The sequence below is a fragment of the Parasteatoda tepidariorum genome, chromosome 1 (genome assembly GCF_982258835.1).
Source record: "Parasteatoda tepidariorum strain Cologne lab strain chromosome 1, Ptep-v5.0, whole genome shotgun sequence".
Classification (NCBI taxonomy): domain Eukaryota; kingdom Metazoa; phylum Arthropoda; class Arachnida; order Araneae; family Theridiidae; genus Parasteatoda; species Parasteatoda tepidariorum.
The window spans coordinates 137,912,673-137,936,933 of NC_141755.1; the positions used below are offsets into that span (position 1 = coordinate 137,912,673).

A 24,261-nucleotide genomic window follows, 5' to 3' on the forward strand; every position below is an offset into this window, starting at 1 on the left:
CAATCATCACTAGAGCTAAAGTGTTCTTACAAAAACTGTGGTTATTAAAATTGGATTGGTGTAATGCTCTTCCAGTTAAAGAAAACGCCGTATGGCACAGTTTTCTTAATTCCTTGAGTGCAGTGAACTTAATCAGTGTCCCAAGATGGATTCTCAGTGAACAATTTCTCATCGTAGAATTACATGGATTTTCCGATGCCTCAGAAATGGCGTATGGAGCAGTAATCTATGCTAAATCTATAAACTCTCTTAGTGACTCAGAAACAAAGTTACTTATCAGTAAATCCAGAGTAGCTCTTCTGAAGTGTGTCTCAATACCTATACTAGAGCTCTGCGCAGCAGTTCTGTTAGTGAAACTAATGAGGAAAGTATTAAGTGCCCTGCAGCTAGAGGTTTCTAAAACTTGTTACTGGACAGATAGTACCATCGTTCTGGCGCGGATGAGAAAAAGAGTGTAGAGACCTAAAGACTTTTGTTGCCAATAGAATATCTATAATCCAAAAAATAACTGAGTGAACAGTGGTATCATGTTGCTTCAAAACAGAACCCTGCCGACCTTGTTTCCGGACGTATCGATCCATTGAAACTTAAAACACGTGACTTGTGGTGGAGTGGCCCTCTATTTCTACGACAATCGTCAGTAGATGATTGCACAGATAATATATCTGTAGAGTCTGATGAACTGCTTCTTCGAGAATTAAAACCACCAGTAGTTAGTGAAATTTGTGCCCTAATTAACACATTTGAGCCTCTAAGTGTCATTAATCAATGTTTTTCTTACATGAAAGTCTTAAGAATTGTGGCTTGGTGCAAGAGATTCTTGCATAATTCTTTGAATCCATTGCATCTTACCCGTGGAACGTTGACAACAAGTGAACTTTCCCAAACTTTATTGTGTGTTGTGAGATACGTTCAACGTACTTCATTTGTGACTGAAATTCAGTTTGTGGAAAAAGGCTTACCAATACCTAACAATAGTAAACTTTTAGATCTGTGTCCCTTTCTAGATCAAAATGAAATTCTTAAAGCTGATGTCAGACTTCAAAACAGTGACTTAAGTGAATCTCAAAAACATCCAATGGTTCTGCATACCAAACATAATTTTACAGATTAATTATTTTCATATTCTTTATTTTCATGCAGGTGCCGAAACTACATTATCGCTTATAAGATCAAAATTTTGGATTGTTTCAGCAAGAAATGTTGTTAGAAAAATTATCTTTAATTGTGTTGTGTGAAAAAATGTAAGTTCTAGGTCTAAACCACAGCAAATGGCTGCCTTACCAGCTGCTAGAGTAACCATTTCTAGAGCTTTCTCTCGAACTGGACTTGACTTTTGTGGACAGTTTGTAGTTAAAAGCTTTATTGGTAGAAGTAAACGGGTAAAAAAGATATTTGTGTTTTTGTTTGCTTCACAACAAAAGCTGTACATTTTGAAATAGTGAATGATTTAACTACAGCTGCATTTTTAACTGCTTTTAAAGATTTGTATCTAGAAGAGACAAACCTTCTGAGATTTTTAGTGATCACGGCCGAAATTTTATAGGTGCAAATAGAGAATTAAATTCATACCTTAAATTACTATTTAAATGCGAAAGTAAAAAGGAAATAGAGAATTATATGACTAATGAAGGAGTTAAATGGTATTTTAATCGCCTTATACTCCACAGTTTGGAGGGGAATCAAGTGCAAAGTCTCTGAAATATCACCTTAAACGAATTGTTGGAAAAACAATCTTAAGTTACGAGGAATTTTTAACTTTAGTAGTTCAAATTGAAGCAGTCTTAAATTCTAGACCACTCTGTCCTCTTTCAAGTGATCCAAATGATGTTGAAGCACTAACATTTTCTTATTGGTTCTATTTTAGTAGCAATACCTGAACCTAACTATACTGAGGTTCCAATGAATCGTCTTAGCCGATGGCAATTGGTTCAAAAAATGACTCAACATATTTGGAAAAGATGGTCAGTAGAGTATCTTAATAAGCTTTTAGATAGATCTAAATGGTACAAGGGGAAAATAGATATAAAAGAAGGTGATTTCGTATTAGTAAAAAATCCAGATGTGTATTGTCCTTTAAAATGGAATTTAGCAAGGGTTATCAAAACTCATCCAGGTAAGGATAACAGAACCAGAGTTGTAACTCTTAAAGATAAAAATAGTATATTTAAACGGCCAGCAATTAAATTAGTAACTTTGCCTCTTGTTAATTAAAAATTGTGTTGATATATTTGTTTATGTTTTATTGTTATATATTTGTATTTTTATGGTTTGTTTTCATTTGTGTTTCTTTTAGTTGTTTTGTTTTTATTTCTATTTTGTTGAATGCTGCGTCATTCAACGTCCGGCGGTATGTTGACGCCAGAAGCGCCATCTATGAAAATTTAGTGGGCGTGAAATGAATCCGAAGAGCTCGGATGGGAGAATTGAGTTATGTGAATAAAGTATTGTGACTAATAATTAGAGTCCATTTTCTGAGTTTTGAGAACCTTTTTTTTTGTATCGAGAATTTGTGTGAAACTGAGCTGTCGTCGGACCCAGTCCTGATTTAATTGTCCTGAGAACCAACAAGAATTCCATCATGAAAATGTATAGTTGGAACCATCACGGATTGTTGGTCCATGTTATGTATATTATTAAAGTAGCATTTTCCATCATGGAATGATCGAAGTTTGTTGGCATTTCAAAAAACCATGAACACATAATGGAAAATGTTGAATGATGGTGACCATCAAGTGATGTTGGATCATCATGAGTCACACTGAAGCAAACATAAACCATCAAAATTTTTTCATGGGAAAATCAAGAATTTTGATTTGAGAGGGTAGAACAGTTCTTGAACATTCTTCCTTATAGAATAGCATACATATAAATCGGAAAACAGTAAAAGACCAGCAGATTTACTTGAAATAGTAGGGGAGAGTGGGGTCAATTGTAACAGGGTACGATTGTAACAGAGCAAAAATTTCGAGTGTCGGGTTCTAGATTTGGTTCCTAGGTGGCGCACAAGGTGTATTTAATAAATCTACATGTACACCCCTGATGGCAACCATTTTTATGTACTTTTGAAAGAGTTACATCACAAAAGATATTTTCACGCCACGCAAGTACTTTTTTTGGTATTAGAATATTATATTGTAACAAAGTAATTTTGTTTAAACAAATGAAAATTAGTAACCGAATATGTAAGTGGACACTTTAATTAACATTTCAATAAAAAAAAAGATTAGTTTTGCTAATTAACTAGCATTGTTTTTTACAAATGAAGCTGAAATGGCGTCTTGGGGACAATTGTAACATTAAGTAAAGGGACGATTGTAACAGCTGAAAATAAATAATCTTTTGTTTACAAACCATTACTTAACTCTTTAAGAACCACCAATAGTTTCCTATATCATTTATATCATGTTGCATGTGCATTATTTTATTTGTCACCTTTCACAGCATAAATTAAAATTTTTAACCCCTTAAAGTTAAAAGTTTAACCCTTTAGGTTTCTGCTCATTATTATTTTTACTCCTAAACTATCACTACTATTTTGATCAATAAAAAAATACATCACAACTATGATAATATGTATAATTAACTATGTTTTAGTTGAATTTATGAACTGTTACAATTGACCCCGTAACTGGGGACAATTGTAACAACTGCACGACTGTCAAAAATTGTTAATAACTAATATAATAATATTTAAAATCAGGTATTTATTTTTTTTTCTAGTAGAGGATAGTCTACTTTACTCGTCTGTCAATTAATACTAATAATATATTGGATTTTTTGTTAGTTAAAAATAGTTAAGTAAAAAATGTTACAATTGACCCCACTCTCCCCTACACTTGTGTTGATTATTAATACATTTTTAATGTTTTCTTGGCAAGTACTTTTTAATTTTGAATGATCAATTTCAATTAGAATTCAGCTAATTTGTTTTTAAGTTACATATTGAAATTCATATCGAGCCCTAACAATTCGATTAACATTTTGTAGTAAGATATGTCATCTTAAAGTTATGAATTTATAATCTAGGTACATATTGGCGAATAAAATTTTAAATCGAAGAACATTTTATTTTGGGATTCTCTAGACTTATAAAGCAGGCAAGTGTTAAGATTTTATAATAAAAAAACTTACTTGCAAATAATTCTTTCTTTTAATTTGATGATAGTTCTATGCAGAATGGTTTTCTAGGTCTAATTAAGAGCTTTAAGGTTAAAAGAAAAAAATCAACTTAATGTGCAAATCTTTCATTTCAATTTTTTTACTTGTGAGCATTCTTTATTAAAGTTTTTTTAGTTTACAAGTAATGTTTTCTTTATTAAAAGTTTAAATTTTCTATAAAAATTGTCACAAAAACTTACTTTTTAAAATGAAATGACTTAAGATTATGTTTCTGTATACTTTACATATCTTAATGTTTGAAGTAATTCGATTCAGAAAATTATGGGATGTAAAGTTTAAATTGACTATTAGGATTTCTCTCTTACATATATATATATATATATATATATATATATATATATATATATATATATATATATATATATATATATATATATATATATATATATATATATAGAGAGAGAGAGAGAGAGAGAGAGAGAGAGGGAAACAAATATATGTATTCCTTCTTTAAAATAACAATAGATTCTATTTTGACGTCTATATTGTTACCTGCATAAGAAGGAATGTCATTTTTTTTTCAAATTTAGTAAACCACTATAAAGCAGGGACGCAACCATGCTACAGTGAGGAAATTTCTGGAGCAACTGAAAGTGTTATTCTTCTAGCAGCCATTTATCTCATATAACAATGCCTTCTATAGGTCGTTGCGTAGAAAAATTAATTTTTGCTTTTTGATGCAGATCTCGACGGCAGCATTACAAATTCGTCTAGGTTTCCTGAGCTTTTATTTATTGTTTTTCTGTCATTTCCACATGTTTTTTTGGATTCTGATACTTTCATTTTAATTTGATAATTAAATTTGACGCTACTCGATAATTTTTCAACAATGCATTATTTTAAATAGTCAACTATTATTTGCAAAAATAGTCAGGGCTAAAGAGAAGATATAGAAGGGCTGGTTCATTCCATACTCAAAGCTGAAGCTACGACTCAGCTTTGAGTCCTCACCTCATGACGTCACGCCGCACACCGATCTCAAAAATCAGGACTAGAGGATATGAAAAATTTGCTGTTTTCAGTAAAAAATGAGTTGAATGTTCGACAATTTTCTGATAATAGCTGTCAAACTTGACACTGCTAAAAATTATTTCTGTTTAAAAATATAGTATAGTAAAAAAATATTTTAAGTTAGAAATTCTTCCAGTATATTTTATTTGATATCACCTTTATATTGTATGAAATAAAACATGGAAAATTGCTTTTTCTCATTTTGAGTTTTATAATAATTTTTGCAGGTCGCTATCGCACAAGCTGATATTTGAATACTACTGTTAAATTTTTGAAAACATATTTGAAGAAAATTACCTTAAAAAAAGTTTAAAAAATATAGAAAACAATGAATGTATTAAAATAAGTTTTAAAAAGATGCTAGTTACAAGTGAAACAATTTATTTTAAAAAGCGAGAAGTTGATGCTTTCGCCGCCGTGACGTCACAAGCTCGGGGCGACACGAGTCTCTTCAAAGGTAGCCTAGCCCTTTTTATTCTCTCTTTAGCAAAATCCTGAAAAATAGTAGCCTTAGTTGTTTCACCTCAATCTTAGTAGCAAGTAGTGGCATTTCTGTTGCCAGAGGAGGACCTGTAACTCTTCTTTACCAGGAAATTAAATGCGACCACCTGAATTTAAAAATAGGGAAAAAATAAGAAACAGCAGTCAAATCACAAAATAAAATAAAATTAATAAAATCAGGACTTCCTTGTTTTACAAATATAAATGTGTACAGCACAAAAAAAAACACCCTGAATAAATTTTGTTCTGAATGATCGGATTTTCTCGAAATCGGACACAAAAACGTACTTTCTCTGAATACACATATAATTTTTTTTTTTTTTTTGCCTATTTGAATTTTTAACCTTTTAAATATGCCGCAATATTGATATTGTGGCTCAAATAGTGTAGTTAGGAGAGCAGATGAAAGTTTGGTCCTCTGAAAGTTTCTTTCACTTTTTGCGTTTTTAGCTATACTTTAAAGACTAATTTAGCAATTTCTAATTAGATTGCACCCACTCATAAAAATCAATTACCAAAAGATTATTTATGACAGGGCTGATTGTGCTCCGGAAAAAATCCTGATTTCCGGATTTTTCGCTAATAGTGATCCGGAAGTTTCCGGAGATCGAAAGTCAAGACGTTTAAAAAAATCATTGATCACTTAAGTTTCCGGAAATCAAATTTTTAAAGGTGGAACTTAAAAACACAGTTTATTTAATTTGTTTGTAAGGGAGAGCCACAGAGATACTTTATAAGCTTATATTCATGATTAATATTCATTTTTTATCACTAAATAGTTGTTATAATCATTAACTCAAAAAAAAGACATATTTGTAAATTTTAATTACTTTTCCAGGTTATCATAGGTATGTGTAAATGGTATAAGTATTTGTAAAATTTTAAATATATTTTTAGTAAACTAAGAAATATTGAGAAAAAGGAAAAAAAAAACCTTGTTTAAATTTTTTTCTAATTTTTCAATTTAAACTGTTTCTTTTTTGTTTTTTTTTTCAAATTCAGGAAATTTTCCGGAATTTTGACTTGGACTCACAATCACCCCTGTTTATGCAAAAACAATAATTTTTTAACAATTATTTATCATTTGATTGTGGATGAGAAAAATTGAATTGAGGTATACATTTTTAAACCTAATTAATCTATTTTTTCAACTGTTTTCATTTTTATTTTCAACTGTTTTTATTTAGTAGAAGCCGGGAAAAATTTAAATGTATTATTTTTAAAAAAAATAGTTTGGAGACAAGAATAAATATTTAAATGGGGCGTTTAATATTTAAATGTGGTTAGCATACGAGACGAACTTTGCTTACGCAACCCTAGCATATAATTTTATTCCTATTTTTGTTGACGGATGGTAGGTTAGAATCCCCTTGCCGCCAAGCTAACTGTGGGATGTTCTCGAGGTCTTCCTCTCCGTGTAACGCAAATGCGGGTCCTTCACAAAAGCAAATTTCACTTGATAAATTTTATCTTGATCCAAGAATTCCCTTGTCTTCTGGATTGGGTTCAAAATTACAAGGCTACGAAGTTGAATATTAATAGTCGTAAACACAAAATTGGGTTGGCTGTTCAACGACGGTTATAAAATAACCAATTGCTAATATATATTTCTAATATATATTGCTAATATATATCTTTTGTAACAGAACGCAAACAACATTTCATTTTTCTGTAATTTTTTCCTTATCAACGAACTTCCAACTGAGAACTTTCGATTTCGTGATCGCATACTATTACTGATACTTACTTATTACGGTAAAATAAGTTTGTTAATGTTCAATTCAGTGTGAATTAAAATGAAGATATTTAAGTTCCTTGCAGACTTATTATCAATGAATAAATGTAATTTAAGAACGTGTAGAACAGTTTTTGATTACTCTTATTCTTTATAGAATAGTATATATATTTTTGAATACGCATAATTCGGAAAACAACAGTAAAGGATCATCAAATTTATTTGAAATAGTACATTTGAGTTGATTATTAACACATTTTATATGAAAATATTTTAATTTTTATTTTGAGTGATCAATTTCAACTAGAATTCAGCGAATCTGTTTTTAAGTTACGAATTGAAATTCATATCGAGACCTTACAATTATAAAATTTTATAGTCATCTTTAAATTATCAAGTGACAATCTACGTGTATTTTAGAGAATAAAAGTTTTAAATCAAAAAACATTTTATTTTGAGATTCTCCGGACTTATTAAGCAGATAAATGTTATGATATTATACTAAAAAATGTACTTTTAAAAAAAAATTCTTTTAATTTGATGATATTTCTTGGGAAAATGTTTTTCTAGGTCTGATTTAGAACTTCAAGATAAGGAGAAAAAAAATCAACTCAATATGAAAATCTTTCATTTCTATAAGAGGAATTTTTCGGGAATTTTTTTTAATTATAAGCATTCTTTAGTTTACGTTTTATAGTTTATAAGCAATAATTTTTTTTATTATTGAAAACTGAAACTTTCTATAAAAGCTGAAAAAAAACTTGTTTTTTTAAAATTAAATGACATAAGATTATATGTTTCTATATATTTTAAAGTAATTTGATTTAGGAAATTATAGGACTTTTAAGTTTAAATAGACTATTCATATTCGATCATTAAATTTAGTAGAAAAATTTCTCGAGAATTATGATTTCTCTTTTACAAGAATATCGATACATATATATTTTTTTATTTATTTATAAATATTTTTCCATCGTGCTTTAACTATTCCTTCTTTTGAAAATCACGAGATTCTATTTCGAGACCTTTAATCTATTTTGTCACCCGCATAAGAAGGGATATCAACATTTTTTTCCCTTCAAATTTAATAAGTAATAAAAAAGGGTCGTAATCAATCTTTGGCAGTAGAGCGCTGCAAGTAGCGAAACTACTGTATTTGCCACCGTATTCGGTAGTATAGTGCGTGGCTTTTCAAAAGACGTTGCGTAGTGCAATACAAAAAAACTGTAGCAATCCCTGGTAACTAATTTTAAAGTTAGTTAAATAAAGATCCAAAGTTCAAAGATGTTTCAGATCTGATTGGTGTTAACAGTCAACAGTTATGACAGTCAACGTTCGCGATAAGAATGCCTCTGGGGCCGAGTGTAGCTCTAGAAAGTCTGATATTCGGTTCCCGAGAAGTCGAATTTTAAATATCTGTCTTTTTAAAAATTTAATTTCGCAGGAACTATAAAGTACGTTTTTGTGTCTGATTTCATAACTTAAAATATCGTCTGCATGAATTAATTAGCATATTTTTAGTCACCCTCTCAAGCCATTAAGATTGTGTCCCAGAACGCGAAGATCTGATCATTAGATGAAAAGTTATAACATCGTGGTCGGTTTTTCGCTCTGTGCTTTATTTCGTGGAGGATATAAAAAAGCTTTGATCACTTAAATCACAAATAATTGATTATTTCCTCTTAAATTACTGTTGAGAAAAGCATAGAGTTTGAAAGTTTAAAGAACAAATTCGCAAAAAGCGATTTAGAATAAATCGAAGTAGTGACTATATTTCGAAATAGTTTATAGTTGCTGCATTTTTTAACAAAAATGATTTGTATTTAACTATAATTGAAATAATGTAGTTTTTCCTACCACTCGACGTAATCATACTACACTGAAGAAATCTTAAGAACGTGTTGTTCTTCAAGCAGCCATTCGTATCAAATAACAACGCGTCCTGTTGGATGTTACGTTCGCGAATAACGGAACGCGATAAAGAAATTTAATTATCACTTTCTGATGCAGCTGGCAATTACTGCGTGACAAATTCATGTTAGTTTCCGTACGCAGGGCCGGAATAACCTATAGGCACGTGCCTAGGGCCTACGAAAAACTTGGGAGAAAAAAATTTGTTGACAAAAATAATTTAGCTTTAAAAACAACAAGTGTATTTTGCACAAAATTATGAAGATACAAATAAAAATATTATTTTTCGGTAATAAATTATTTTGCAGAATCTTATGATCTAATATATAACTTTTTTTGCGATTTTTAGATTCAACGAAATCTTGTATTATGCTGTCGAATTCCAAACTATGCAAAATGTCGTATTCAATAGACATAAGTGCGAGCGATGCCAAACGATCTTGATTCATTGTTGAACGCAAATAATTTTTTATCAATTTTAATCTGGAGAAAGATCTTTCTGCATTTCATGCAAGAATCGACAAATATATTCTTAATGCAATGTGAACGTTAGGAAAAGTATTCACAAGTTTATCTTTAATTTGAGCCTTCAACATTTCTTGTGACGTGACTAACATTTTATTAAAATAGTATTAAATAATTTTTTTTCTATTAGTAAACATTTAACCTACCTTGCAAATTTATTTATAAATAATTTCAAAAGATTTACTTTTGACAATGTTAATTTCCTTCACTTACTTATCACAGTAGTATCATGAAAACTATGAAGCTATTTGTAGTATAAATATTTCTTGTAATTAATCTCACTATTAATTTCACTGTTTTCTTTGCTGGTTTGTTGTTGTATTGTTGACGTGAAGTTTTTACATAGTTATCGATCGAACTAATCATAATGGTATTATCGATATCAACTGCAATATCGGCAGTATGTCGGTATTGTAGATAAAGTTCGATACACAAATTTGTAAATTAAAATCCATATTAATAAAAATGTAAAAAAAAATATGCAAGAAAATTTTAGCATACATTTTGAAAAGAGGGGAGGAGTGGGGGAGGTCCCAAAAACGTCTATGCCTAGGGCCTACGAAAGGTATAATCCGGCTCTGTCCGTACGTTTCCCGAGTTTTTATTTATTGTTTTACCGCCATTTTCACGTGGTTTTTCGGGTTTTGACATTTTTATTTGAATTTGATAATTAGATTTGATGCTACTGGATAGTTAATTAACAATATATATATATATTTTTAATTCTCACAATTTTGTAAAATATAGTGGACTACTATTTAACGAATTTTCATTTTGCGAATTTCTCTATTTTGTGACTTTCTCTATTTCTAGGAACCAAGAACATTTCGGAAATGTCTTCGTAAAATAACTTCCAAATAGCGAAGTGAATTTTCTATTTAACGAACTTTTCTTTGAGATCCACTTTCCCTATTTTCCAAAATATTTTAGAACATTTCAAACTTGCTAACGCATTTTATGGGCGAAATTACCTCTAACCGATTTCCAAAGCCACTTAACTTTTAGAGAAAGCAGTAATATCCCTTTCCTTTTTTTTTTCTTGCATTTAAAACCAAAAACTCACACAAAATTAACGGATTTTATCAGCAGCAATTTTTCTTATGAACGCATGTGGTAATATATGTTTAAAATTACTTTTATAATAAAGGCAGTTATAATTTTACACATAAATTTAGCTTTTTTAAGTTGAAAATGTATGTAGCATGATAGTGTAATGTTTTGCTCCATTATTGCTTTCCATGCAGATTTCTTTTATGGTTAAGATTTATAAAATAAATAGTAGATACTAGTTTACAAGATAAAGGTATATCAATTGCTATTTCAATTATGTCTAGTGTTTTGTGTTTAGGTATTTCAAAAGGACAAATTTTTCATATAACGAACTTATTATTGGGATTTAGTATCTTCGTTAAATAGAGGTTCAACTGTAAGTCTAATTTTTTTCCTGAAAATACCACTTTATAGCTATTTTTTATAAAAATAGTAACCTTAGTTCTTTCACCTCGATCTTAGTAGCAAATAGTAGCACATTTCTCTTGCCAGAGGAGGATCTGTAACTCTACTTCATCAGAAAATTAAATGGAACCACCTGAAATTATAAATTGGGAAAAAATAAGAAATAGCAATCAAATCACAAAATAAAATTATTAAATTCACGTCTTTCTTGTCCTACAAGATAAATGTGTTAATTGCGCAAAAAAGAAAAAAATATATCACCTTGATTAACTTTCATTCTGATGATCGGATTTTCACGTACTAAGTCTCAATCTTAAAGGTCCATGGGGGTGACTTCCAGTATGCTAATTATTTTGTGCTAACTATTAATTAAATTGCGAAATCGGACAAAAAATCGTATTTTCTCTGAATACGCAAATAATTTATTTATTTTTTGCATATTTGGATTTTTAACCTTGTAAATATAGGGGGTAGACGCAATATTGATATTGTGGCTTTAATAGTTTGGTTAGTAGAGCGGATGAAAGTTTGGTCCTCTTAAAGCTATTTTCCCTTTTAGCGTTTTTAGTCATACTTTAAAGACAATTTAGCAATTTCTAATTAGATTGCAACCACTCATAAAACTCAATTACCAAAAGATTTATGCAAAAACAATAATTTTTAACAATTATTTATCATTTTTTATTATTTGATTGTGAATGAAAAAAAATTGACTGAGGTGTAAATTTTTTGATACCATATTATCTACGTATATTTTCGATTGTGAAAGCTGAAATTTCAACAGTTTTTATTTAGTAGAAGCCGGGAAAAAATTAAAACTTATTTTTTTTAATAACAAAGAGTTTTATGACAAGAAGAAATATTTAAATAGGGCGATTTATATTGAAATGTGGTTAGCTTACGAGACAAACTTGACTTACGCACTAAGTGTAAAACTTCATATTTTTTTCGCTAATAACCAATTACTAATACTTTTTTTAAAAAAATTCTCGATCGCACAACGCGTAAATACACCCTCTGGTGGGGCTGAAATTTCCGGCTACTATTTATTAAGTTTTCATTCAGTTCCATCAGAATAACTGCATAGGTCAGGCGCGTCTTTTTCCACCAACAAATAGGAAACAAATTTTTTTAAAGAAAAAAGATGAAGAACTTGAGGCAATCTAGAGCATCAGTAAATCTTTTTGAAACAGAACGCAAACATTTCATTTTTTCAATAATTCTTTCCTTATTAACGAACTTCCAACATCATTTCTGAGAACTTTCGATTTCGTGAATGCGTTCTATTGCGGATTTTTATTTCGGTAAAATAAGTTTGTTAATGTACAGTTCAGTGTAAATTAAAGTCCCTTGCCGACTTTATATCAATGAATAAATGTGGTTTAAGAACGAACAGAACAGTTTTTTTTTAACATTCTGTTTTTAAGTTGCTAAATTAAACTATTCTATAAAAACTGTAAAAAAATAAATAAAAAAAACATGTTTTTAAAATTAAATGACAAAAGATTATATGTTTCTATGTACTTTACATACTCTAATGTTTGTAGTAATTTGATTCCAAAAATTATAGGATGGAAAGTTTAAATAAACTATTCATATTAGATAGACTATTCATATTGCTACATTTAGTAGATCAATTTTTACGAGAATCAGGATTTCTTTCTAATAAGAATATCGATGCATATTATTTATTTATTTACAAATATTTTTCATTGTGTTTTAGGTTTTCCTAAACCCTTTCTGCCTACTCCCGTTTCCTAGCTCAAAAAGTTTTCATATTTTGTTGAATTTCAAGGACTTAACACCAAATTGTAGTTTTTATAGACATAAAAATAAATTATCTGCCATTTTCTTTAAAAAAATCTCCTCTCCACGAAAATTACACAATTTTCATAAAATAGAAAATTCTGCTACTTTTAACAAAAAGTTTAGTATTTGTAAATTCCTCATAGAGTGTACCCGGTTTCACCCCACCAATAAGGTAAAGCAAAGTAGTTTGATTTTTTTTAAGAAAATAAATACATTTATTATAACATAAATACATTTATTAGAAAATAAATACTTTTAAGGAATTATACCCAACTAAACAATTGAATCCCACAATTCGTAGGTCGGACAGATCTTCGAATCTTAGCCATCCGGTATCACTCCACTTTCTTTAATTTTAGTTACATTAATCCAATATATGTCGATGAAATTTTAGTAAATGGCAGTTTGAAGCAGATGATTATCAAACTGTATCATGCGTGGCAAAAAAAGGCGTTCGTAATGAAAGTATAAAAAATTTTGTTTTTAATAATAATAAAAAAAAAATACTTATTTTAATCATACCTTTTCCTAGTTTGAAAAGTTTCGATGAGTGAAAGTGAGTTCATGATCCTACAATGGGTTAACGTTTTCAGACAAAATTTCAAATTTTCTTTTTGGCCAAAAATCAGTTGAAACCTGTTTTTGTCGTAACTTTATATTTCATGGAACAGATGAGAAAAATTTTTCAGCTGTTAAGCCGGAAAACTTTATGAGCTAACAAAAAGATGTTTTGTAAAGTTGACAAACGAAAATTGTTAGGTGGCAAATAAAACTTTTTCTGTAGCTTTTCCTTAGAAGCAAACACTGCATAAAATTTTATACTTCGTTGAAAAGGGACAGATATTTTTTTATAGTTATAATTCGCTGTTTAGGCCGTAATTCTTAGTTCGGTTAAAAAAAAATCTGGTTAACGATTTTTCACGGTTAATAATTTTCTAAAGTGGGTCAACGTTGTGATCAAAATTCTAAGTCAAAGCACTCAACATTTTAGCTCAAAAAATATTTAACATCTGATTTGACCATTAAATTGCTCGTAACAAAATTCTTTTTATAGTTTGATTCAAACTTGCAGTTGTCATTGTCAAAAATTAGATCTAACTTGTTTTTTCTGAAAAAATTTTCGTGGTTGGGAAACTAATTTCGGAAACTAATTAATTAATTCGTATCAGCTGGTTTAATGCAGAGGTGATCAATTCAGGCCAACAAATGACAGGCGGAAATAGTAAAGTGGCTAGCGAATACATATTAATATTAAAATTTTAAAGTTTTATAAAATTGTTTTCGTTTTTTTTATCAGTCTAGGAATATGTGTTAGTTTCCTATTGCTCATTTGTAAAGCACAGATTTTGAAAACCCAAGAAATCTCTAAAAAATAGCAAAACATACCTTTAAAAATAGCAAAAAAAAAAGCCACTAAGACGAAAAAAAGTCCCTTGTAATTATGCAAGAATTAAATCTGAAACATATCTTGCCTAAAATTTCATACAGCATGCAATTGTATTAAAACACTGATATTAAGAGAACAAAAAATGTAATTTTCACTAATTCAAAAGAAGAAAGGTAAACTACTTTCATGCACTGTCAAACCGAATTCAGAAACTATCTTTTTTTCTCTTCAAACAAACTGCATTCCTGTACGAGCTGTAAATCAACTAAGGCTCTAAGTTTTTTTGCGACTAGAAATGAGGGTTAAAATGAGTGAAAGTTGTGAAAATAAGTACTTCTATAAAGAAATAAAATGTCCCTAAACTAACAAAAGTGTCTGCAGAAGTCATTAAAATCCAGGCTTTACTCATCTGTAATATAAACCGTAATATATATCTGTAATTAGTTAAAAACTATAATATGAACATCTTAAAAACTGCTGACAACTTCAGATTCTGAAATAAATGCCCTTTCTTTTATTGATGAATTGGCAAACAAAACAATGATTTTTAACAATGCATTTCGAGGCATGGTCTAATTAAAATCTGGTTTTATGGTCTGAAATAAGCTAAAACTAGTTTTTGTTTTCTTTTTACAGACGGATTGAGTAAAGAACATTTTCGAGTGTGGGCTGACGATTTAGTACAATGAGCAAAACAGGGTGTCGTGCGTTGGAGCGAAAGTTCGTCGTGTGCACAATTCGCCCTCGGACACGATCCTTCATGTGCACAATTCATCGTTGGCGCAATTTTATGCGGTATCATTAAAATGCATCGATCAACAATGTATTTCAATGCATACAATTACTAACGATGTACAGTCCGCAAAAAAAAAAACGAATCACCCTGAATAACTTTCGTTCTAATGATCGGATTTTCACGAACTAAGTGTCAATCTTAATGGTTCTTGGGGGTGACCTCAAATATGCTAATTAATTAGTGCTAACTATTAATTAAGTTACGAAATCAGACACAAAAACGTACTTTCTCTGAATAAACATATATTTTTTTTTACATATTTGGAATCTGGATGCTTGAATTAGGGGGGGTAGACAAAATTTCAAAAAAATTGGGTGGTAAATTGGGTAGCAATAAAGGTTTATATATTTGGCGATAGTCCAGAAAATCGCCAAAAAAAGTCGCCTGCGCAAATGAATATTTTAAGATAACCCATTGACTAATTCAAAAGAGGAATGCTTAATTTTACTAGGTTGCTAAGCAACCATACTATGACTGTAAAAAAATTGAAATAATGTTTTGTGATTGCTCAGAGAGGTTTAATTCATTGTTAATAGAAAATCTCCCGAAGTTTCTAGGCTATAGACAATTTTTAAGCTGATTTCTGTCTAAAAAGCAAAAAAAAAATTATTTTAATGTCCTTTGAAAAGAAAATTTGAATCGATTTATAAATTATTTATGATTTTCTAAGTTGTTAGAATTTAAATACATGAACTTTTTATCTGATATTGTTTAGATTATGCTGTTTTTGCTAAATTTATTCGAGTATTTCATACTAAAATCAAATTGACATAACTTATTACAGCTATATACAAAATTTTAGTGATAATCATTTTTACAGCTTTAACCCCTTGGCGACGGGTGATTCATGAAAGCATTCGTACAAAATCAGAGCCAGGATGTAAATTAATAAAAAACGGTAGCTTAAATGCAGGCGTTTCACGGAATTTCCTTGAATTCTTCCTTGAATTTAATTATTGTTAGTTTAATCATATATATAATCAATGCTAGTTCAAAGTATAACTAAATAATTTTATTTTGAACTAAGTAATGGTGAATTAAATAAATCAAGCAATTATAACCCTGCCCACAAATAAACTGCTAAAGAATTACTTTGATTACCAGTTTTATCTTTTTACACTGGTAGATACTGTTTTATGCTGTCACGTATTTGTGACAGTCGGCGCGAAAGGGTTAATCGAATCTTCTAGGCAAGAAAATTTGAAGATGAAAAAAAGTGCTTGAAAAATAAAATGTAAATTGTATAGTAATTCTAATGCACATTCACAAGGTTTTCTGTAATTTACGATATTTCTTTTTTCTATAACTCAAGGAATTGGTGAATGTTTAGTGGCATTTTAAAGACATTGAAATATGTCATGTTTATGAATAAGATATTGAAATAATATGTTGCATATTGTATGATTCGTTGTTCATAAAATCGCTTCATTCTGGTAGATATTTAGGTTACATGGTTTTCTTTGGATAAAGATGATTAGCAAATTGCTTCCTCGTGTTTCGATGCTTTCTGAAACTTACGTTCGCAAATTCACCATACAATGTCACACAGCATATTCTTCAATTACGATAAGCTACATTTACCACTAAATACTGCTACTATGATTATTTATGTTTTCTTATATATATCTGATACTCTCCTCTTAAACAGAGCTAGTAAGATCCTTAAGATACTGAAAAACTTAAAGGATAAAATATTTAATTTCATTAACTCAAAATATCCGGTCTCGAAATTTTAATTTTTAAGTTAAATATAACTTTTACAATATTGATGCTCTTACGTTTTTAAAGACCACATGAATCCTGTTAAAATATTAAAATGCATATGTTTACTTTAACGAGTGCAATATCCTTATCAAAATAATGATCAAGACTCAAATGTAAAACAGTATAATTGACGATAAAAACTCAACTGACTTCGAAACGTATGAAAAGGGAAGTAAAAGTCGACATGCTTTGAGCGTTCAAATATAATCGCCCATTCTCAAGACTTGTCAGGCTTGAATAAGTTGTGACTTTCATTATTGGACACTCAAAACATGTCTACTTTTATTATCATCTATTATTTTTTTAAATCAGTGAAATTTTTATACTTTCGATTCAGTTTCTTGGTATTATCCATTTAGTTACACAACATATTAAATTATTTCACTCGATATTAAAATAAGTTTTGAAAAGGTATATTTTATATATATCGATGCCAAAGTTTATTCTACATATATTTTAGGGTATACTTTCGGAGTATTTTGATCGAGTTTATTTTTATACCCTTATTTGCTTAAATTATTAAATAATTTGCTTAAAATAAATTATTCAAGCTACATGATTTAATGCATTTATAGTAAAATAGTAAACGGGGCTTCCATCGCATATTCTTAACCTTAAAACCGCTATCATTAAATAAATGGAATAAGCTTAGATAAATAATAATAGCTAATTTTTTCCTCGTTTTAATTTTCAAGGAATAATATGTTTCGATCAAACAGATTTCATTCTGGAAATAGCGAAATTATTGAGTAGGTCCCTTGGAGCAATATCATTCTTATCCTCTTTTGACGAAATATGGAAAAAATTAGTTTTCACAGTTTCTGTAAAAAGTATGTTAGCCTTCTTGCCACGTTTTTATTTATTTTTATTAAAATGAGTTCGGAAATAGCGTATTTCTTATAGCATTTTTTTAAAATCAGATGACTCTAAAATTGCCACGGCTTCGGAATCTTCTTACAAATTTCAATTTTTAGTATTTCCTGCTAAACAAAATAAGGCATTTTCCTGATAACAAATTATACTACAATAATATCTTGGGAATCGTGCTAAAGTAAAAAATTAAACAAATAGTTTAGTATATTGTCAGGAAAAAAATCTACTTGGTATCATAAAGAAAGAGTAAAATATATAATGAAATAATAAGTGAATCACTCGTGGTCAGATAATTAAAAATTTAATTTCACAACTAAGATGTTAGAACGACATTTAGGATACTGAGATATTTTAAGACGCTTATAAATTTTGGCTACGAATTCGATAGCTTTTTATGTTCGGTATCTTCATACTCTTTGTAGTGACTTAAAATACATCAACGCTATTTTAGATAATCTATGTTGAAGTCACGAGAAACAAAAAAAAAGACAATTAATAATTTATACTCTTTTTTTAAAAAAAAATAGTATTGTTAGTAAATAATCAGCTGTTTTGCATTAAATAATTTTAAACAGCGGAATGTTTTTAATTTCTTTACAAGATTTTATTCTTAGCTAGCAGACAATAATTCTTTTCAAGAAAAATGACTATAATTTAGAAAGGAACTTTACTTTAAAGAAAACCTAAATTAAAGAACTGAAAAAATTTATTAGTATATTAATGAAGAAATAATAAACGTTAAAAGGTAAAGAATAAGATTCTTAAAAATGTCAAAATTTACTTAAATAATAGGTAAAATAGTTCTGCGAAACACTTGTGAAACACTTCCGAAAATTTCTTTTAAGATTAAGACGATATAGGGTAAACCAATAAGTGATGGAAGACACACCAGTGAAGGAACATTTCATAGATATTTTTTAACAATAAGATTTTAAACGTTTTAATTTAGATTGATTGGTAACAGTAGCTTACTACCTAACAATAGGAAGTCATCTAACAATGCATTGAGTTACCTGGTCTTAGAGTCTTCTCTGGAAAAAGTTTTGAATTTGTTAGTATCTGGTCAACGCCTTGTTTCTTTGACACAATTATAAGGTCAGTGGTGGTAGTTATCCGTTTAAAGTACAATTAATTGCGTATAATAATGCTTTTTTTCTCATTGTGAAAAATAGAATTCAAAATATGGTCATTGAAGTTACGTTTTATTTATTTCAAGCATCATAACATAAGCAAGTACTGAGATTAGGAGGTGCTTATTAACTGGATTACCAAACGATGAAAAACCAATGAATAAACAAGTGTTCCTTTATTGGGATTTTTTCAAGTTAATGAAAATAAAAGAAAATTTTTAATTTTCCTGTACTTTTAGTCATATTATACATCAAAATTATGTTAAAAGTACAAAAAACAACTTCTAACCAGTGAAGGAACAGGCATGTTTCTTCACTGGGAATAGATTTCCCAGTGAATGGACAGTATGTGTGAAATATGATTTTACATGGTAGATGATTTCACAATTAGTAGTTCTGTGATATAGAGGACACCTAAAATTCAGTTAAATGTTGTATGAATAGTTCCTATAACAATTTCATTTCAAAATGCAAATTTAATTGCTAAGTTTATTTAAAGAATTATAATAATAATTTATTAATTATTTATCGTTATAAATGTAGTGATTAGTTATTACATCATACCTTAGACACCTTAATAAGCTATGTTTACTGACTAAATATAATAATAAAAGCTTGAATAGAAAATTTCTTTGCAGGACTTTGTGCTAATAATTAGCTAAGTTATTATCTTATTGCGGTCTTTAACGTCCAGACGGGAACTGGTAGGAAAAATCCATTTAAAGACAATCATCCAGGTGAAAAATGGGTGAGGTTTTTTTTAAGGCGACATCCACCGATAACTCAGTGCAATGCGAAGATAATTTCAAAAGGTAAAACTTCCCTTAGAGAATCATATTCGAAATACTGGTTTTAAGAACTTTAGATGAAGTAGCCCTGGCATCCCTTTAGAAAGTGATTGCATTTACAATGCGAACGAAACAAGAGTTGAATACTGCCCTTAAACGGGAAAAATCCTTGACTCTAAAAATTATAAGGATTTATATTCTTAAGTACCTAGGAAAGAAAAAGTACCTCGATTGGTAGTTTTTCCTTTCTGAAGAATTCTTTGAGATATTACAGAATCCGTCCCTGCTATGTATTTCATTGGAAAGAGCGATTCATGAAATGAAACAATGACCGCAGCAACATTTTACAAATATATTGCAAATGTTTCTACCCATGCCTAATTAAAAATGCTATCAAGTTCCTTATTTTGCTCATTTTGGATAGGTATAAATCTCATATTAATTTGTAACTGAGCAAGTTATGTTAATCAAAACAAATTTTCTGGTTTAGTTTTCTACCCAATTCAGGGAAATCTCCCGTTAGATCTTAAAAGAATTGTAAAGCAATATGTCGAGAAAATTTTACATCCATTTTTAAATAGGATTTTGAGGCATCAACTGATGAAGTTAAAATGCTTTTATGAAATGCGATATTTTCCCATTCGATGTAAAAAACGTTGACTTTAACAAATGCATGCAAAACAGACACCAAGAGTTAATGAGCAAGACAACTTATCAACAAAATACATGCTTCGAGAGTAACGATGCACTATTTCTTCAGAAGCTTGAGAGGGAAATCTCACAAGTTATGTTGCAAATTTTTAAACGAGCATTGACGACTGAAAAGTTTAATCTCCCAAATAACCTGTAGCCTGTGCTTTTCTCAATATTGAAGAATTTATTTCAAAAAAAACATTTGGTTAATCAAATTTTGGCACTGAAGCTGATGCAACTAACATTGATAATGAAAGTATCTTGAAAACTGATGTTGATATAAGTCCTCTTGAGGCATTGTTAGTTGCAAAAACAATTGGTTCCATAAGTAAATGGTAAGTACTGCTGAAGACCCACTAGATATAAGTCAATGAGAGATGGATTTGACTCAAACTTCGAAACTCCTTTTTCTCATTTATTATCCAGTGAGAAATTCTAGAAATGGTATTGGAAAATCAAAAGAAATTTCGAAGATACATTTACATTGGCCAAAAATTTGAAAAAAAGAGGAGGGTTAAATCAAAAGAAAAAAATTACTTTTTTGCATTAACTTCAGAAAAAGAACGAAAATTTAAAGAGATTGAAAGAGCTGAAAAAAAAGTTAAAGCAGAAAATATGACGAAAAGAAAAAAAATACTTGAAAAGATTAAAAAATAGCTATTTTTTAATCTTTTTTAATCCCCATATTTTTTAAGCTAGCTTAAAAAATATGGGGAAAAGAGTAAACAAAAAAGTGATCTAAATAATAATAAAAACATCATCGGATTACGCAATGATAAACATTCATAATTTAGAACGGACTATTAAACTGTGAGAAAAAAAAATGTTTTTTTTTTTTTAAATTATGAATTCAAACATATTTTACTTTCCATTCTATGACGGAAAAAAAGTAACATTTTCTACGTTAACTGTGGTTATATGTTGTAATTCCAAGAAAAATCTTGTTTTTAGACATTTGTGTAGCCAATGGATTCCTAACGAGCATCAAACATTTTCTAAATTAAGTGTTCATTCACTGGAAAATTTAGTGTTTATTCACTGGTAAGAACTGTTCCTTCACTTGGTTATCTTACTACTTATTGGTTATCTTACTACTTATTATTTAAACCACCAAAAGCTTAAAACAATATTATGTAAGTTATCTAAGTTGTTTTTACATAATTTGTATTTAATAACAAATATGTCGACACCATCATTTAGCTAAAATTACAAATTTTGTAATTTTTATGATTTTTTTCTTAAAGGCAAGCTAAGCTTAAGTGTTCTTTCATTCGTTAATTTACTCTATAAGATGTTGAGAAATTTGCGATGTTGTGAGAGATACTTAAAAAAGTTGACTACCTATTTTTATTAATATTTTTAAAATATATATTCAAGAAATTGATAAACATATTATTCCAAATCTATGCATACGTATGTATATTATTGAAATTATATCAGTTATTGAAAAACAAAATCAAAAAATAAAAAATAATCACATTAAATAAGCACAATCTGGTGTATAATCATATTCTATCAGAAGATCATATCATATCCTATTTTATAAAACTAGAAATTCCTTGAATAAAGTGTTTTTTATACAAAATGTTTTATTCAAATTTCTTTACTAAATTGCAAATAAATTATTAAGCGACTAAAAAGGAAACATTGTATTTTATAGTTAGAAATAAATAAAAATTAAAAGATTAGCAAACGATTATTAGCGAAAAAAATATGAATGAAATTTTACACTACGCGCGCGAAGTCAAGTTCCTCGCAAGTTTATCACATTTTAATATTAATCGCCCCATTTAATCATTTCCTTATTGTCGCCAAATTATTTTTTTTAAAATAATTAATTTTAATTTTTCTCAGCTTCTAATAAATGAAAACAGTTGAAACTTTAGATTTTTCAATTGAAAAATATGTAGATTAATATGGTATAAAAAAATTCATACCTTATAATTCAAAATTTTTTCATCCTCAATTTAATTAAATAATAAAAAATAATTAATAATTATTAAAAATTATTTTTTTCATGAAATTATCTTTGGGTAAATGAGTTTTATGAGTGGGTGCAATTTTATTTAAATTGCTTTATTAGTTTTAAAAATATGACTAGAAACGTGAAAAGTGAAATTAACATTAAGGGATACGAACTTTGGATCGCTCTCCTGACCAAACTATGGGGACCATTTTTCCCAGATTGCGGCTACCCCCTATATTTTGAAGGTTAAGAATCCAAATATGTGAAAAAAAATGTATGTTTATTCAGAGAAAGTGCGTTTTTGTGTCTGATTTCGTAACTTAATTAATAGTTAGCACTAATTAATTAGCATATTTGAGGTCACCCCCAGGAACCATTAAGATTGACGCTTAGTTCGTGAAAATCTGATCATTAGAACAAAAGTTATTCAGGGTGATTCGTTTTTTTTTTTGCGGACTGTACATCTTCTTTTAATGACAAAAACTCTTGCATTGCTTTCAAAACTAGATTTAATTTGTGATCGGTCAAATAATACGAAAGTCCCAAAGAGTGCGAATGGCTCATGATTTGCTTATTGTTACTTTCAAGGGGGTGGAGGGTTATTTTATTTTATTGCAGTCGTTGAACAGCTAATTTACGGTTTACGACTACTAAATGTTCAACTACGTAGCCTTATAATTTTGAACACAATACATAAGATAAAGGAACTCGTGGATCAAATATAAGGAGAAATTTACATTCGGTTGGGAGTTTTTGATGGAACTCGCATTTGCGTTACTTGAAGGGGAAAATCACGAAAACAATTTTAATGGTTCCATCAGATGAAGTCACTCATTATGAGTTCCAATCTTAATGGGTGACATGAAATATGCTAATTAATTAGCGTTAACTAATAATTAAGTTACGAAATCAAACACAAAAACGTACTTTTTCTGAATAAACATGCATTTCTTTTTTACATGTTTGGATTTTTGACTCTTGAAATCTGAGGGGAGGGTAGTTGCAATTTTAGAATTGTGGTTCTTATAGTTGCATATATTTTGTGGTTTCCAATTTTTTTTGGGAGGGTGGGGGGTGTTACGACTACTAATGTTCAACTCCGTATTCTTGTAATTTTGAACCCAATCCAGAAAACAAGGGAACTCCTGGATCAAGTATTGGGAGAAATTTGCTTTCGTAGAGCACTTTTTTGATCGAACTAACTCGCATTTGCACTACATAGAGAGAGAAGCCACGAAAACCTCCCACGGTTAGCCTGACGCAAAGGGACTCTAACCTATGATCTGTCTACCACTGAGGATATTTTATGTCAGCGCTGTAGTCTGTGTGAGCTGGGTGCGGAATTCGTATCGATCAGCCATCGCTGGGATTCGAACCCAGTTCACTTATTGGGAGGTGAACTTATTGGGAATCTTCAAAATATTGGCAAATTATATTGTAATATAATCCAGTACTATAGGGTTCTTTATTAAGTTCAAACAATAATTAATCATAGTCAAGGGGTTCGCACTCCAAAAAAAAATAATAATTTCATCACTGAACCTTTTTCACTAATTTACACGGTGACTTATCCAGGGGTGATTGTGAGTCCAACTCAAAAATCCGGAAAATTTCTTGAGTAAAATCATTAAAGACGCATAATGTCTTTAGAAATTTAAATCATTGATATTTTCAAAACATTGAATTCTAAATAAATTATATACAGCATAATTTAAATGAATGATTATGTATAAGT

The 24,261-nt window shown here is 29.4% G+C and overlaps 1 long non-coding RNA gene across 2 annotated transcripts in view; it reads right to left on the reverse strand.

The window, feature by feature from the left end:
- Positions 1 to 24,261, reverse strand: part of LOC147817085 (uncharacterized) — a 56,331-nt gene that overhangs the window by 7,651 nt on the left and 24,419 nt on the right. Inside the window, exons 6-7 of one of the 2 annotated variants that reach the window (XR_015430231.1) lie at positions 11,353 to 11,453; positions 5,513 to 5,801 (exon numbers count right to left, since the gene is read on the reverse strand). The exons of the other annotated variant lie outside the window; for it this stretch is intronic. This is a non-coding gene — a long non-coding RNA (uncharacterized LOC147817085). Of the gene's footprint in view, positions 1 to 5,512; positions 5,802 to 11,352; positions 11,454 to 24,261 lie in introns of those variants that run through there. 2 annotated transcript variants of the gene reach the window in all.